Here is a 17,129-nt window from a genome sequence, read left to right as displayed (position 1 = left end):
TACGTGTATGTGTGTGTGTGTGTGTGTGTGTGTGTGTGTGTGTGTGTACCATCATGTATATGCTTGGAAGGGATGATAGTCACAGGTGTCCACAAGTAAGGCAATAAAATTGGTTTATTGCCAGTATCCACTCCCACTTGTCATTGACGCGTTCTGATTGCTCAGTGCCCATTATTAAAAATGCGTAATATCACTCATAGCGCTTGGGGCATGATAAATGAGAGAGAGAGAGAGAGATTGAGATTGAGAGAGAGAGAGGGAAAAAAAGCAAAAAAGACTGCAAAAGCTTCACTGGTTACCTGTAGGGGACTGGAATTGAAACCCATAGGATGGAAATAACTTTTACTGTTCAGTTTCTACCTCTCTGTACTTTGTTAAATGTATTGCCTTGACCATATGTTCCTTTCTAGTTTGAAAAATAGTTTTGAGAACCATACTAAAGTGTTTAGGGATGATATGATCTGATGTTTGAGACTTACTTTAAAATATTTCACTAAAAGAAATGGAATAGGGAAGAAATAGATAAAATGAGTACGATAAAATGCTGAGAGTTGTTGAAGCTGGATGATGGATGGGTACACACAAATTCTTTAAACTTTCCACATTTGTGAGTGTCTGGTAATTTTCAAAGTTAAGAACTGATTTAACAAACATTTGTAAGACTATAATTTAGTTTGGTTCATAGAGTTAAAGAGCGTAGTTTTGTTTGGGCAGATACATTTAACACTGGGCAAAATTCAATCTAACAGGATAGTAACAGGTTAGCTCTGAGTGTTGGATTGATTAGGCTAATGTTTGAGAAAGCACTTCTCAGAATCAATAAATGAAGTAACTATCATAGCTAGTTAATGATTAATTGATTGATTTGTAATTTATAAGCTAACTACTCCCATAAAGAAATCGAGACAGTTCTAAGAGACATATATACTCAAGACAGTTAAACTACATAAGAAAATGTGAAAGCTTTTATTGCAGGTTTAATAATATTTTAACTTGGTAATGTTTTCATTTTAGGTACTAGTATTTTCACTAATTTTCTAATTTTTTTTATTTAAATTTGTATTTATATGAAAACATAAAAATATCCAGCACCTGGTTCATACTGTATTTTCCTTTTTTAATAAAGCTATGGTAGGTACTTTGGACCTTAAGTGACTGGTAAAGTATCACAACTGCATATTTAAGTATTCAAGTTAGGGAAGGTGATACTAAGATCATTTCTAGAAAAAAAAACGCAAAAAATAAAATAATTCGCCATCATGAACAAAAATGCTTTCTGAGGATGGCCTCTTGTGATTGATGCAGGCTCTTAACTTCTTTGGTTTTTTTTTAGATTAACAAGTGTTTGAACTATAATTGAAAACAAAGTAGTGTAAATCAAGAGAGGCAGATTTTAAAGGCCTGACAATCATTCAGTTAGCAATCACCTATGATATGGCTACTGCACGACCCCCACAGGGCTAAAGAAGAATCAATAAAATCCTCCAAAGTTCACTTCATATGCAAAAAAATGTTAATTGCTGGTGAAAGTTTTATTAACGTTGTTAATATAGGTAAATTACAGCTTAAATAAAAATTCATGCTTTTTACAGTTTGAGAAATTCCTATTGTATCTATCAGCAGACTATATGTATATACACCCATTTTATGGACTTGGGACCTTCTGGCACATTATATCCTCTCCCTGCTTAAATGTTTTCTACCTGCTAAAAATATAAAACTCCAAGAAATTAAATGGTAATAGTGAATAGAAGGCAATAAATAAACAAAATGTTTCATTTAAATAGCATTTTCTGCTTTGCACCTGGTTTTGACTAGAGTAATTTAGCTTTGTTTTATTTCAATATAAGATCAATTGATCATTTCTTGGATAGGCAGAAAGCATATTAATATATGCATGTATCCAAAATGCATTAACATATATGATATAAAGCATATGTATGACATACCCCACACCCTCTAGAAACCATAGAACTTGTTCTCTTGGGGAAAAAATCACTGATGACATCCACACCAGTCTGAATTGTTCAGAATGTGCAAATATGCTTCCATACCAGAGAGCCAAGTCAAGAGATAGTATTGCAGATACACCAACTAAAGGATTGCTGTGCATAACACCATAGATCAACAGGAGGAGCTCTTAAAAGAACCCGAAGACTTGGCTGGGGCTACAGGGAGACTTTTCTGTAGAAGGTGTAATTCCAGTCATGGTGAGGAAAAAAAAAACTTCCTAGTCCTTCATGGAAACAAAAGAGTCCTATTTACTAGCCTTCTACCCTCACCCAATCCGGCTGGCTTCTTGAGAAGAAAAGTGGAAGGTGATGATAGTAAGTCTCTCAGACTTCGAGGGAAGGCAAAGCATGCCTCTAAGGGAGTTTGTCTCCTGATGGGCAAAGGGTTCCACTTAGTAGGGAACAAAAAGCCAGAACTGCATTCTGGGATATCTCTCATCTTGACAGGTAAGCATAATTTTTAACGCAACCCTGGGTTATTTTTCTATATCAGCTGCCAACCTAATCCATAGAAGACATGTCCATATATTCCTACATAAAAGAGCTATTAAAACTTTAGAAAAAGTTAAAAAAAAAAAAAACTTCAGTAAAAGTTTTTCTTGGAAGGTTAATGCAGAGCTGTTCTCAGTGACAAAGCGATCTTCCAAGGTTTAGCCAAAGCATTGTTCTCAAGCTGAAGCTGTGAGAACACCAAGAAAGTATTAAGAAGGGAAAGTAATGCCTGACTAGAACAGCAAATAACAAGAACAAAGAATGTTTATGATTAAAACAACACTGACAGCAGTGGTAGCAGTCATTTTTTCTCATCCACAGTCTGTAGGCAAGAGCCACCAGTAGACAAGAAGAGTGAGACAATGGAAAACACTTTCCATAAATGCATGGGTCTCTTGAGACCTAATAAGAAAGGAAAGAGTATTAGAGAACCCTGGGGACTGGGAGAGAGGGAGTGGGGAGTGGAATTTACCTCTAGGGGAATGTGCAGTAACGTGAAGCAGTTATTATTCCTGGGATTTGTGCTGAATAATCTAGATCCTATGAAGGCTATATTGCTCAAATGAACATAAGTGGCAGAGTATATTGTATGGTTCATAATATTGCTGATGGAAGTGAACAAAACAGACAAAAATACCCAAGTAACATCCTCTTACTGTCTTTAGTAATTAAATTCTAAAATTCAGAGCAATAATGATCCACAGTATAGTTTAAAAGACAAATAGACTAATTCTTTACTTAATTCAGAATTAAATAAATGCCAGTTTATAGGTGCCGGGTGGTTCCAGGGAGGATAAGGTAATGTAACTTGTGAAAAAGTTATCTTATTCAATCATATGTATCCCTGTAACATCTTTGCTACATTTAACATTGCAAATGGCAATCTAGCAGCCTTATTAATAGCAGTTGACACAGGTGAGAAAGAGTAAAATCAAAACCAAGAAGAATATTAAGGTTCTTTACTAGAAATCAATTATTCTGCCAATAACACTATGAGCATCCAGACTTCAACTAATAACAGGAAAAAAATTAGCATGTTGGTCCAATATAAAATGATCACGATGTAGCGCAAAACACTTTTTTAGCCAAAATATTCGGTGTTCTAGGAATACTCATTCAAAATTACACTACCGGCTGGGGGAAGAATCTATTGAACTGCCAAGCCAAAACATTTCTTGTTTTGTAATAAAAACACATACTTTTGTAGCTGAAATGTACTTCTGGAAGGCGCAATAGGCCAGAAGTTGGAAGATGCTGTAAAAACCCAAGTTCCATCACTTTCAAACTCAGTATTCTTGGGTGAATCATTTCACCTCTCAGTTTCCTGGGAATAATAAGAATCTGTTATTTCTACCTTTAAGGGCTATTGCAAAGATCATCTGATATAATATAAAATGTAAGAACTCTGCAGGTGTTAAAATTATCTACCAGTGAAAACTGTTACTTCATAATCATAATTTAAAACATTCTGTGAATGAGTTTTCTGTATAAGTAGAGGTTCTTTGCTGAAACAGTTTTATTTTACATTTTTAAAAGATTTTATTCATAAACAGTGTATATGGAAGATAATTTTCCCTGTGTTCATGTCTCATTATGAACATACCTTCTTAGGGCTAAAAATGCAAATGTAGAAGGCATGAGAAAAATGATGATTGAATAGAAACCACCTAACTCTCAATCATCCTCAACTACCCCATGAGCAGTAGCCCCAGAACTTGCTTTATTGCAAGCAATCACTATTTTCTGTTGGTTGGAATCACTGTAGCATGGCTAACTTTGGGTTAAATTGCTTTGGCTTCTTTTTTTTTTTTTTTTTTTTTTTTTTTTTAAAGGAAAGACAGAGAGAAGGAAGGAAGGATAGAAGGAAGGAAGGAAGGAAGAAAGGGAAACATTTTTAAACATTTTCTTGTTTTATTGTATTCTGTTTCTCCGTTTTTGTTACATGGGCTGGGGCCGGGAATCGAACCGAGGTCCTCCGGCATAGCAGGCAAGCACTTTGCCCGCTGAGCCACCGCGGCCCTGGCTTCTTTTTTTATTGAGTTATTATTCTTCTCACAAATATTTTTATCATTGTCCAGAAAATTATCTTTTTGTCACCATTACTCTCAGTATACTGAGACTTGTCAGCAGCAGTAAAATATTGTTTATCATCTCTGCATAACCAATACAACCAATGGCTCTCAGGCATCTCCTTTTATTGTGCATCTGGTCTCCTATTTCCTTTATACTGTAAGTTGAAAGGAGTGAAGGAAAAGTTGTACAACTCACTATTTCAAAATTTTCAGCTAAGCTGGAAAACCCAGAATAAATGAAAGTACCAGTGGTGTTATTGTTTGCAAAAATGTGCCCACCTTTTTATTTAAAGTGGTTAGTTGCTGAACACTGAAATTGGGCAGCATAGTCAATGTATGCTTTTTAAAAGGTAAGCTTTGTTCAGAAAATATTTATCTGAAAAATTCTGTTTAGATGTTGTTCAACAGATCTATTGCAGTTTTTCAAAATATATACATAGTTCAATAAGATAGCAACTTCTCATTGAGAGTAACTGTCTGGAACAATGAACATTGGGTCAGAAACAAGGGCATGCTCTGAGATTACCTTCACTATGGTTACCTGTAAGCCAGGTTTTTTAATTTAAGAAAATACAGGGGATCATTCTGCTATATGACTTTACCTGAACCAGATTCTGAAAGAAATTTGAACAGCTGCCCATCTCAACTTGAAATCAATTTACATCTTTTGGGTCAGGGCTTAAAGAACTTCCCAGATGAACCAACTAAAGTGGTTATCACATTGACCCAACCCTAGTCATTTCCTGTTCCCATAGTCTTCCTTCAAAGAGCTTAGTAATGACTGAAATTACATTGTTTATTTGCTTAGACAGTGTGGTAGTTAGGGTCAGGTGTCAACTTGGCCAGGTAAGGGTGCCTAGTACTGTTGCTGTGGCCATGAGCCAATGGCATGTGAAGCTCATCTGTCACTGATTATTTCTGCAGCTGGCGGGGAGGCATGCCTGCTGCAATGAATGATGCTTGATTTAATTGGCTGGATGCTTAAATGAGAGAGCTCAACATAGCGCAGCTTGGTATGCCAAGCAGCTCAGCATACCTCATCTCAGCACTCGCAGCTCAGCCCAGCCTTTGAAGACGCAGAAAGGAATCACCCAGGGGAAAGTGGTTGGAACCCAGAGGCCTGGAGAGAAGGCCAGCAGAGATCACCCTGTGCCTTCTCGTGTAAAAAAAGAACTTCATTTGAAAGTTAGTTGCCTTTCCTCTGAAGAATTATATGTTTTTAACTAAATAAATCCCCTTTTATTGAAAGCCAATCCACCTCTGGTGTGTTGCATTCTGGCAGCTTTGGCAGTCTAAAACAGACAATAAGCAGATGTTTATATCTATCTCTCCCACTAACATAGGACTTAGTATATAGTGATTACACCTATAAAAATTTTCCTATAATGACTCTCAATGCTGATTATGCTAATGCTTCATGCACAGTAATTAATGCTCTGTAAAGGTTGCTCCTAAATACAGATCCTTTACTGGAATGGGAACAGCTGCATAAGAATAAAAACCTGATAACTTTTTTTTCTTTGTAGACTGTATGGCCGGGGGTCACATTTTATTCTTTTTCCATATGAGTAGTCCCTTATTGCAGCACCATTTGTGGAATTTTTTGTTTTTGTTTGGTTTTTCATTTGTTTATTTGTTTTTTGGGAAGTGCATGGGCTGGGAATCGTGCCCAGGTCTCCCACATGATAGGCGGGAATTCTACCACTGAACTACCCTCACAACCCCCACCCGATAACTTTTTAAACACACATACATAACCGATTCTAACTCTACTTCCCCATCATCTCCACCCCTACCTCCATCACCACATTACTGTAACTCAGGTAGTATAGGCCAGAGGCTGAAGACCTGTACCTTAATGTTTTAAGTTATTATGCTATGAGTCAGGTTTGGAAAACACATTCTACAGTGTTCTGAGATCTATACAAAAAAGAGAGAGAGAGAAAGAATCCTTTTTTTTCCTTCCAAAATTTGAATTTAAAATGTTGCTTCTTGGGTAGACTTGGTGGAATGCTTTATTTCTTTCATTTTCTGAAATGCCCATGGCTTCTATGCTTTGGATTATTTTAATTGATGAACGTGGTATATTGGAGTTATACCCAGGGGGCTTTTAGATAGAGGGTAAAATGTTTTCAATCTCCTGTCAAACGTAGAATAAATAGGAATTACTGGAAGGTAGTAAGATATTTCTATATATGCTCTTACAAAGCTCAGCAGATAATTTCTTAAAGAACCCTTTCTCCTGCAACCGACCTATTCCATCAGTCAAACTTGCTGGTAATGTATTGATAATCTAGAAAATAAACAGCTAGTAACATTTTAGAGCTTACTACTCAAGAATCTATAAGTTTCCACTATACATCTTTTCCATTAAGCCTAGACGTGTGATCCAAGTTTAAAGCAGGTCATAGCATCTTCACTTGCTACCTATTTGGTTCAGTAGTTACTTTCAGTAGATTTTTACTTTTGGTGAAACAAAAGTTGACTTTTGAGAAAAAGCTATTTTCAAGTCCAGATCACCTCCCATGCACAGAGTATTCGTTGTCAGTATAATTATGTCCTAGGAAGAAATTTATATGAAACATGAGTCAGTGTTTAAATTAGGAAAGTTGGCAAATTAATAAAAGAGAGTCTTCCAGGAGAAACCTTCTGCAAATTATTCACAATTGCTGCCAAAACCCTTGCCAACTTGTCTGATTCTGAAGTACCATTAAATATATTGCTTTTAATACAGCAAAATGTATATTGCCTGTACTTTAGTTATTATGTGGGATCTAGTGTATATAGTGTGGGGTGAGAGAAGGGAACAGGGCTTTTATTCTAATTAAATAAATGAATGAAGGTATCCATGCATTTTCCAATTCAGAGGACAACGGGATTAACTGAAAACGCAGTATGAACTCATTTAAAATAGGTGAGTCACTTCATATTTTTATAAAGGTGAAAACTGAATTATTTCACAGCTAGAGGCATGCATGCTAAATAGATGCCTTTACAGATTGGGGCAATTCTTTTACGGCAATAACTTTTTAAATGTACCTGGGGCAGTTTGCTTTGGTCAGATGACTGAGCTCTCATGAAGAACAATTGTCAAAAAGCATGTTCATTTCTCAAGGCAAACTTTAATAGGCACTGGAAACTTTAGGAAGCAGTCTAGACTCGGAGACAAATCACAGATGAGTATTTCTATACAGCCAAGGGCAGACAAGCCTGCTGAATACAGAGAACATTCAAGGCTATTCAAAAATAACTGGGGGAGCAATATTTTTTGAAAGATACAATTTTAATGCAAACATCAAGTTGTAACCAAGAAATTAGGATTTAAGGGATAATTATGGTTACTGAATTGTTATTAGATATTTCTTTTTACGTTCTGGTATATTAGAGTAGACAGAAGGAAATACCTGAAATCTATGAGCTGTAATCTAGCTGCCTTGATCTCCCATGATGATTATAATAGCCTTTATCTTGTGCTGTTGTGATTATAAATCCCTTGTGACTGGCCCTCACTTGTACCCATTTATCCAGTTTTTCAACTCTGAAGTCTTGTGATCACCAAAGACAATCCCTAATGTTTATTAATGAAGGGTCCTGAGTCAGCTCAGAACAAATTCACCCCAATTCAAAGGTTATCTTGATCACCAAAGCTGGATCTAACCAAAATAGGACAGGACTGTCTGACATGTGCAGCAGATTAGACCTTAACCAATAGTGACCTATACCTCATGTGTTAGTTAGATTCAGTTGTCAACTTGGCCAGGTGAGCATACCTAGTCTTGTTGCTGCGGACATAAGCCAATAGTACGTGAACCTCATCTGTTGCTAATTACATCTGCAGTCAGCTAGGAGGCGTGTCTGCTGCAATGAGTGACGTTTGACTTAATTGGCTGGTGCTTAAATGAGAGAGCGCAACGTAGCACAGCCAAGCAGCTCGGCATTCCTCATCTCAGCACTCACAGCTCAGCCCAGGCCTTTGGAGATGCAGAAAGAAATCACCCCGGTGAAAGTTGTTGGAACCCAGGGGCCTGGAGAGAAGACCAGCAGAGCCCATCCTGTGCCTTCCACGTAAGAAAGAACCTCAGTAGAAAGTTAGCCGCCTTTCCTCTGAAGAACTAATGAAATAAATCCCCTTTTATTAAAAGCCAATCCGTCTCTGGTGTGTTGCATTCCGGCAGCTAGCAAACTAGAACACCTCATTATAATACTAAAAACCATACCTATCGTCATATAAAGGTTGCCATTTTCTTTATTACGTTCTGTAACTGAGCATGTAATCAATCTGCACATACTCAATAATTTGCTCACCTCTAATTATATCATCTGGAGCCATTGTGCTCATTATTCTAAAACTTGCCTTTTTTTTTTTTTGCCATGAGCAGGCACTGGGAATCAAACTTGGGTCTCCGGCACGGCAGGCAAGAACTTGGCCTGCTGAGCCACCGTGGCTCACCCGAAAAGTTACCTATCTTTTAATGCTATGAAACTGTCAGAAGTACTGCAGTTAGGAGAGACAGATTTTTGGACTGATGAGCCATCTGATCTCTTGCTTCATGCTTAGCAATAAACTCTTACTCTGTTTGAACCCCTGGTGTCTCAGGAATCAGTCATTTGAGCCCATTGGGCAGAGAATCCACTTAGTTATTCTAAGTGTGAAAGCACAATAGACAAAATCATAAACTATTTGAGGCTACAATTCTTGAAAGTGACTAGCTTTTTTTTTTTAAACATGGGTAGGCACCAGGAAACGAACAAGGGTCTCCAGCATGGCAGGCTAGAACTCTGCCAGCATGGCAGGCTAGAAATCTGCCACCATGGCCCGTCCAGGTGCCCAGCTTTAAAGAGCTTTGAGAGATTGTGTATGAGTGCATGTATGTGTCTGGGGGCAGGGGGAGGTGGTTCTGTTTCCCAGAGGTTGTCGAAAGGAGCAGACAGGAGCAGCAACTATGACATATAATACAAAAGGTCTTCTACTTGCACTTCCAGGTCTTCTTATCAATTCTCAAAGCAGTTTACCTTGCTCCATGGTATGCCGCTCTGCAGTAGCTCCAATGCGCCAGGAACCACCCCCTCTGCTTTATCCTCCCAAAGGCTTTTGGCTTTCTGATAGCTTACCATTTCCATCCTGTTCATACCATTTCTACTAAGAAATCCATTTCTACTAAGATGCTACTTTAGATTTTAAAAGTGAAGGGAAACTTGAAGAAATAATTATTTCAAGTCCTAAAAGAAAAAGAATGGAGAAACAGAGTATCTTGCCCACATTAATTCAGCTACTGGCTTGTAGACCTTGCATTTAATTCCAAATCCTCTACCTTCTGTCTAGTTGAGTATTGACTCCATTACAGCATTCACCCTCTCTGGGATTCAATAATTTGCCAACACTTTCATATTGAATAAATAACATGTACCAAAAATACCAAACAAAACAAGTGTTTAGCTTAATAATTTATTATAAGGGTAACCTGTTTGCAGTATCATCACTATCTCCATGTGCCCAATTCCAATCTGAACACCCTCCCTCTTCTGAAGAGTAACCATTATCCTGACTATAATTGTTTCTTTGTGTTTTTGATAAGATTACCACTCGAGTATTCAGTCTAAACATTGTACTTTAATTCTACCTAATTTTTTTCCTTTGATATATCTTCTAAATCTCTTTTCATCTATAATTGTGTCTCCATCCTTTCCTCTTTCTTTTACAATTATCTATTGAAGACCATTTGGCCTGTAGAGTTTCCATAGCTTAGATTTTACTGATTGCACACTGAGGCTGCAACTCAGGTCAGCTAGAGACTCATGAACAATCAGGACCATAGATGGTGCTGTGTTCTTTTATTAAGATGCACATAATGCCTGCTTGTCTCTTTTTGAGATGTTAGCTTCTATTGATGGTCAATTCCTAGATCCATCACTTTTCAAAATGCTGATATTCTTTTTTTTTTTCAGTTATTAGTTGTAACTCTTTTTAAAATGAGATATTTTCCCTCATTTCCTAATGATACAGTTCATACAGGAAAGAGGGTACATGGTGATTATTTTCCCTTATTTGCCAGTGTTCAAGATAATACGATTCTCTTATTATGACCAAATATCACTTTTAATATCATTTTTGAAGTCATAAATTTAAATATATTTAATAGATTTCAATCAATTGCAATTATTACCTTTTTTAAATCTTAAATGGTCCCATCTTTGTCCTTGGGAACTTCTTAAATTTTGGTCCTGGGTCCTTTTAATATGACTTAAGTAGACTCTGTTAGCTTCCTTACTTTATGATGTGACAAGCTGTTCCAGATCATCTTAGTATACCATACTAAGAAAACCATAAATCTGAACACAAAAGATACTCATTTTTATGGGTTGGTCTTTTATTCTAGGCTTATAAAGTAAAAAACATTTCATGAGTTCACACTGATACTTCCAATTCAAATTTTACTTATCCTCTTTTCTGCTACATCTGTATCTCCCTTCTTCCACACAAGGAATCCAGTTCTCGGTGACATAGAGATGACAGAATATTTCACAATTACCCATGTATTTGATCACACACTGCATACACAATACAGACTAACAATAAAACAGCACTATCACCAATACAATTATTTTGAACAGTTGAAAATTGAATATACTCTTACCAATCTCCTCCATTTTTACAGCACGTAAAAATGAGCATGTAACTATTACATACTATATTCTCTTTTTTAACAGCCATTTGTCTTAGTTCTACAAGTCATTATGGTTTAAATGCTCACCACCAATCTTTAACTTTATATAGCTCTTGTCATTTGGATGTCTGGAATGGGTTCTCTAATAGATTGCTAAGGAAGTATTTATGAAACAATATTCCCTGAGTTATTGTATGTTGATAACAGTTTTTATGTGCCTTCTGTACTTGAATATATATATATAAATATTTATATCCTTGGTTTATATTTTCTTTCTTAAATATTACTCCATTTTCTCCTTTCATGAAGTGTTGCTGTCAAAAACTTGGATAGTTACCTTATTATCTTTCCCTTTTAAGTCATTTGGTCTTTTTGAGCATGTGCCCACAATTTCTTATCCTTTACATTCCAATAAGCTTATTAGACTGTGTCTTAGTGTTAGTTTTTCTGGTGCAATAGTTTGATATATAAGGTGTACTTTTCAATATTTACTTTTGAATTTTCTTTCCTTTCAAGAATGCTTTCATGAATTATATTTTTGCATTTTTTTGTTCTCTTGCTTTGGTTTCTATCTTCTGAGTTCTCTATTATTCTCGGGTTGGATCCTCTTTATTTGTTTTCAATAATTCACTTCCTATTGAATTATTTTTATCTCTTTTCTCATTTCTCTTTTTTTGAACAATAACCTTTATTAGTGTATTTACTAGTGAATTTCAAAGTTACGTATAATCCTGAGCTACTCCATTTACACATTTATCATTTATTCTTTGGAATTTGCATTTATTTTTCTCCAAAATATCTGATTAGATACAATTGCATACTAATCAAGAACATAAATAATTTAAAATATTATGCTTATCCCTGGAAGAGCCAATTAATTTACTCAGATTATTTCATTATCTAACTCTTTTACAGCAAAGACTTCAGAATATGCTGTCTCAATTAAGCAATTTTTTTGTTCAAAACTGCAAAGCTGGGCAGTGTAAGAGCTGATTCCTTAAATCCTAGTGAAGTCTTAGAAAACTAGTCTACTTTTTGCTTTTGATATTATTTCTTAAATAACTAGCTAATTTTCTGACCAGCTATATTTAAGATAAAATAAAATGTCATAAGCCCCCTACACACATAAGTAGTATATAATTATCCAATAAAAAAAAGTTACCATACTCTATTGAAAAAGAGGGCAAACCAATGTAAATATATCTTTGTTTAAATGGTCAAGTATTATAAAATATGTTATTTGAACTAACTCTTCCGGGTTCTAAAAGGAAATACATAGAGTTGATTAACATCAAATTCCATGAATCCAGAGGGGAATTTTTATAATTGGTAAGTAATAGGGACAAAAGTGAAAGACAGAAGTCATGTGATCTTTGAGAAAAGACATTCATCCAATATTATCTCCAACTGTGAACAAATAAATAGTTTCATTCCTGTATTTTAAATTACACCCAAAATATCGTATCTCTCTACAAAAACAAAAACCAAGCAAATAGTATCTAGGAATGTTTTTTCTTTAAGAACAAGTCTTTGAAGATACACTCAATATTTTTTCCTGAATAAGATCACTATGATCTTAGGTTAAAGTTGCAGTAAGCAGTCCAAGCAAAAAGTGTATTGCTTAAATTTTAAAGCAAGCAATTTTGATTCTGTTTAATTTAAATGTAAGTATAAATGTGAAGCTATTGAGGAACACTTCTTGAGAATACTCACAGATCACCAAGTAATGGAGCAAATGATTTTAAAACAATGAGAGGGCGATGCTTATATATAATGTGGGGAACAAATAAAAAATACCTCTAAAAGATAGAAAAGAACATGAAAACACAGCTTTATTATTCAGAGCTTGAAAACGTAACAAAACAATTTGCATATAATGTAGTACAATGAACAATTGTTCATAAAAGACTCCCAAAGTCTTTAAACTTGTAAATGTAAATGAGAATGGAATCCATTAGGATAAATGATTTCAAGATGTCGAGAGCATCTTATGGAGAACTTATAGAACTCTCACCTGTGTCACTCAGTCGTAAGCAAGGTTATGCAAAACTGTGTCCTGGGTAACTGACACTTATTGTTCCCCAGTAACAAACTCGGATAAGGCAGATCAAACCTAAGAGGCAAACAATTGCCCAGAAAACATAGGTTGTGTGAAATTGCCTGGGAAAATCTTTGGTGTCAACAGTTAATCCAACACTAATGAAAATACAAATCATTCCAATGGTAATATATGCACAATAACATCTCCATGGAAGTGCACTACCCACTGGAGAAATTTTTTTGCAGTGTGGGCATTTTGCTAACGTGTTAAACCTCAATTCCATCCACGGGAATGTGTTTCCACAATGCCCACACTTGACCATTGTACCTTTTGGTTGATCTGGCAATGCAGGTTGAGCTGGCTGTTCTTCAGAAATAAGGATTATTGGACAAAGATTAATTATTACAATTGGGTCTTGGACATCCATCCTATTCATTGAGACATGTCCTTACAAGCAAAGAGACAATTACAAGGGTATCTAACATCATTTCTTCCTTGTTGAGGGTTCTGTGATTGGTTCATTGCAAACCGTGCATGCAACCACATGCTTGTGAAACTTCAATCCAAACTGATCAGAGGTTGGCACAAGTGGCAGTTTATTACTGGAATACCACTGGTATTCCATGATTGCCTATTTTTTTCTTTTTTTTATTGTGAAAAATAACATATATTTAAAAAAAACAAAAAATTTCAAAACACACCACAACAATTAGTTGTAGAACAGATTTCAGAGTCTGGTATGGGTTTTAGGTTTTTACTTCTAGCGGCTCCAAGACACTGAAAACTAAAAGTAGCATCAATATAATGATTCAGCAGTTGTACCCTTTGTTAAATCTTATTTTCTTTGTTATAATTCCTCTTTCTCCTTTGATCTTTCTCCCAGTCTTTAGAGGTGTTTGGGCTATGCCCATTCTAATTTTTCATGTTGGAAAGGATAGTCAGTAATATGGGATAGGGAAATGGAACTAGTTGATGTTCTGGAGAGGCTGGGCCCTCTGGATTTCAGGACTTATCTGGCCTAGGAACCCATTTGGAGGTGGTAGGTTTCTGAAAAGTAATCATAGCGCACGGAACCTTTGTAGAATCTCATATAAAACCCTAGGTGTTCTTTAGGGTTGACGGGAATGGTTGTGGTTGGGGTTTGGCAAACCATAATAAGTAGAAATATCTAGCTGAATCTTGTGTAAGAGTAGCTTCCAGAATAGTCTCTCGATGCTGTGTGAACTCTCTCAGCCACTGATACCCTATTTGTTACAATTCTTCTTCCCCTTTTGAACAAAAAGGCATTGTCAATCTCCATGGTGCCAGGGCAAGGCTCATCCCTGGGAGTTATATCCCATGTTGCCAGGGAGATTTTACTCCTGGATGCCATGTCCCACATAAGAGGAAAGGTCATGATTTCATTGGCAGAGTTGGGCTTAGAGAGAGAGAGAGGCCACAGAAAACAAAAGAGGTCCTTGGAAGTAACTCTCGGGCATAACTATAGGTAGGCTAACTTCTCCACTACATAAATAAACTTCAAAAAAGCAAGCCTCAAGTTCAAGGGCTTGGCCTGTTGACTTGGGTGTCCCTAATGTTTGAAACAGTATCAGGGGTTTCCCTGCTGGTAAAATTTAATAGTTTCATATTTTTTCTCCCATCCCTCTGGGGACTTTGCCAATATTTTTTAATTAATTGCTCAAAATACTCTGGGATTATGTTTCCAGGCATTGCATTAAGCTATACAGAATTACAAGCCTCATTCCCTTTCTGGCTCCATGTGTTTCAGTTGTTTAAAGGATCAAACCATACAGGTTGAGTTAGATTCTGTACTACAGAAAATTTAGGTTTTGGACAAAATAAACCTCTCTTTCTTTGGTCTCATAGAATAAGCGAAGTTCTAAAATACCAACAATTACCTCTATTACCTTACCCCTGTATTCTGATTTACCTAAATCCTGACTCGACCAGTTTCATTCTTATCTCTAACTGAAGCCTGATCTCTTTTCCAATTTCTTTTAGCAGTTGTATGCGACAATGCTGACCTCATTTCTTTTTTATCTTTAACAATTTTTCTCCTTTTAACTTCTCTTCATCTTAAGACACAACATTTGTTGTGCTGATTTGCCTTTATTTTTCCTCTAGTTTAATCTATACTTCTGAAATGATATTTTTTATATCTAATTCTGGGTTGTAGCAACTCATTTATGAATTTTTCTAATCCTGATTTATGTTCTTCTTTCTAGTTTTCTATTATTTTCTTAACGCATTTTAGCCTATTCTGATATAAGTTACACATTTGATCTATTCTGTGGGCATATTTCTGGTGGTTCATTCATTGTCTACAGATTTTATCTTGCTCTCTCTTCTCTATTTTCTCATATTAACTTTGTGTGAAATTTAACTGCAGTACTTTTTTATTGTTTGTTTTTATGTGAAATTAGTTTTCTTGAGCTTTTATAAGTGGGATTCAGAGTAGATTTTTTTAACTTCACAGAAGTACCTCTTCAGTTGTTTTCATGTAATGTTCAAAAATGTGAAAGCTTGATTTCTGAGATTTCTTGATTCTATTACCTTCCTCCACTTTTATCTGGGCCTCTCTTCATTTCTCCCATCACTGAGCTGCTCATTTTTTATTCCAACCCCAACAATTTCTCTTCATTTATAGAAGGCAACACTGTCTAGTCAATAATGAGAATTTACAGGAGTTAAACTGTCCTTACTCAGACCCCTTTTCACTCACCAGCTAGTGAATGAACAAACCTCACCCAGTTTCCTCTGCAGTTCTCAAATTGTCCTGTTGTGCTTTCCAGGGAATAACAGTTTCCAGTCAATACCAGTTTGGGGGTTTTGCTGTTTTAAAGTTCCATGTCCTCCCTCTGCTACAGACAGATGCCATGTGGCCTTATGCCTATTAGTGGTTTTTCCCCACCTGCTTACAGTTTAAGGCTTGAAGAGATCCCTAGTCAGTTAATATTATTGAAAATGGTTTTGTTTTTTCTATCTAGTTGCTCTGTCTGTTCTTGTGCAATTCAGGCAGATTAAAAAACTGTTATCTCTACCATTTCCCCATAATACCACAGTTTTGATAATTTTGAAAGATCATAGACTTTTTATTGTGCTCCTCTTAAATCAAATCCACCTAATTTGAACAGCCTTAAAAGACCTCCCACAAACTCAGGAAGGTCATCATGCAACTGAGACAAGTGGACTGCAACCACTCCCCGTGCTCTCCCCCACAATACATACACACCAGGCATGCACAATTCACCTTGGTCTCTTAAGTACTCAACCTTAAGAGCCGGGAAAAGGATACCTTGACCTTCCCTGAACACTTAAAATTTCTTGCCTGATGATATTTATGCCAAATCTGATTTTCAGAGGTAATGTGAAACTCTGTTCACACTCATAGAGACCCTATTTATACATAAGCAGTAATGAGGCTCTCATAATTTTCCTCCTTCTTCCCAGGTAGGTGAAGATTATCATGGCTGAGTCAAGTGAAACTATCTTCTGCTACCAATAATTCTTCACCCAAGTGCTGAGCTCTTGTTTTATGTCATCCATACATCTTGTTAATGGCTCACATGCTGACACCCACCTCGTCGCTTTTCTAGGAAGGCAATTTTCCTGCATTCCAAGCACATGCCTAAACTATCCAATTTATTCTGTCTTGGACTGTTGACACTGACTTCTTCTTAGTCGTTTTCTTTTATTACCCAGATATTCATAACTCACCGGTACCATCTTATTATGAGAATGAGAATGACTTCAGTTTACATTTTTTTAAAGATTTTGTGGATTTTTTTCCCTGACTTTACAGACATACTTCCTGCCAACATTTTGCCATTCACCTGGAGAAATAAGA

At 36.2% G+C, this 17,129-nt stretch overlaps 1 pseudogene; it reads right to left on the bottom strand.

Moving 5' to 3' along the window:
* Positions 1–13,280: 13,280 nt before the first annotated feature.
* Positions 13,281–16,908, bottom strand: LOC143675542 (type 2 phosphatidylinositol 4,5-bisphosphate 4-phosphatase pseudogene; annotated as a pseudogene).
* Positions 16,909–17,129: the final 221 nt, after the last annotated feature.

The sequence above is a fragment of the Tamandua tetradactyla genome, chromosome 3, assembly GCF_023851605.1.
Source record: "Tamandua tetradactyla isolate mTamTet1 chromosome 3, mTamTet1.pri, whole genome shotgun sequence".
Classification (NCBI taxonomy): Eukaryota; Metazoa; Chordata; class Mammalia; order Pilosa; family Myrmecophagidae; genus Tamandua; species Tamandua tetradactyla.
This window is presented reverse-complemented; position numbering and strand designations above follow the sequence as displayed.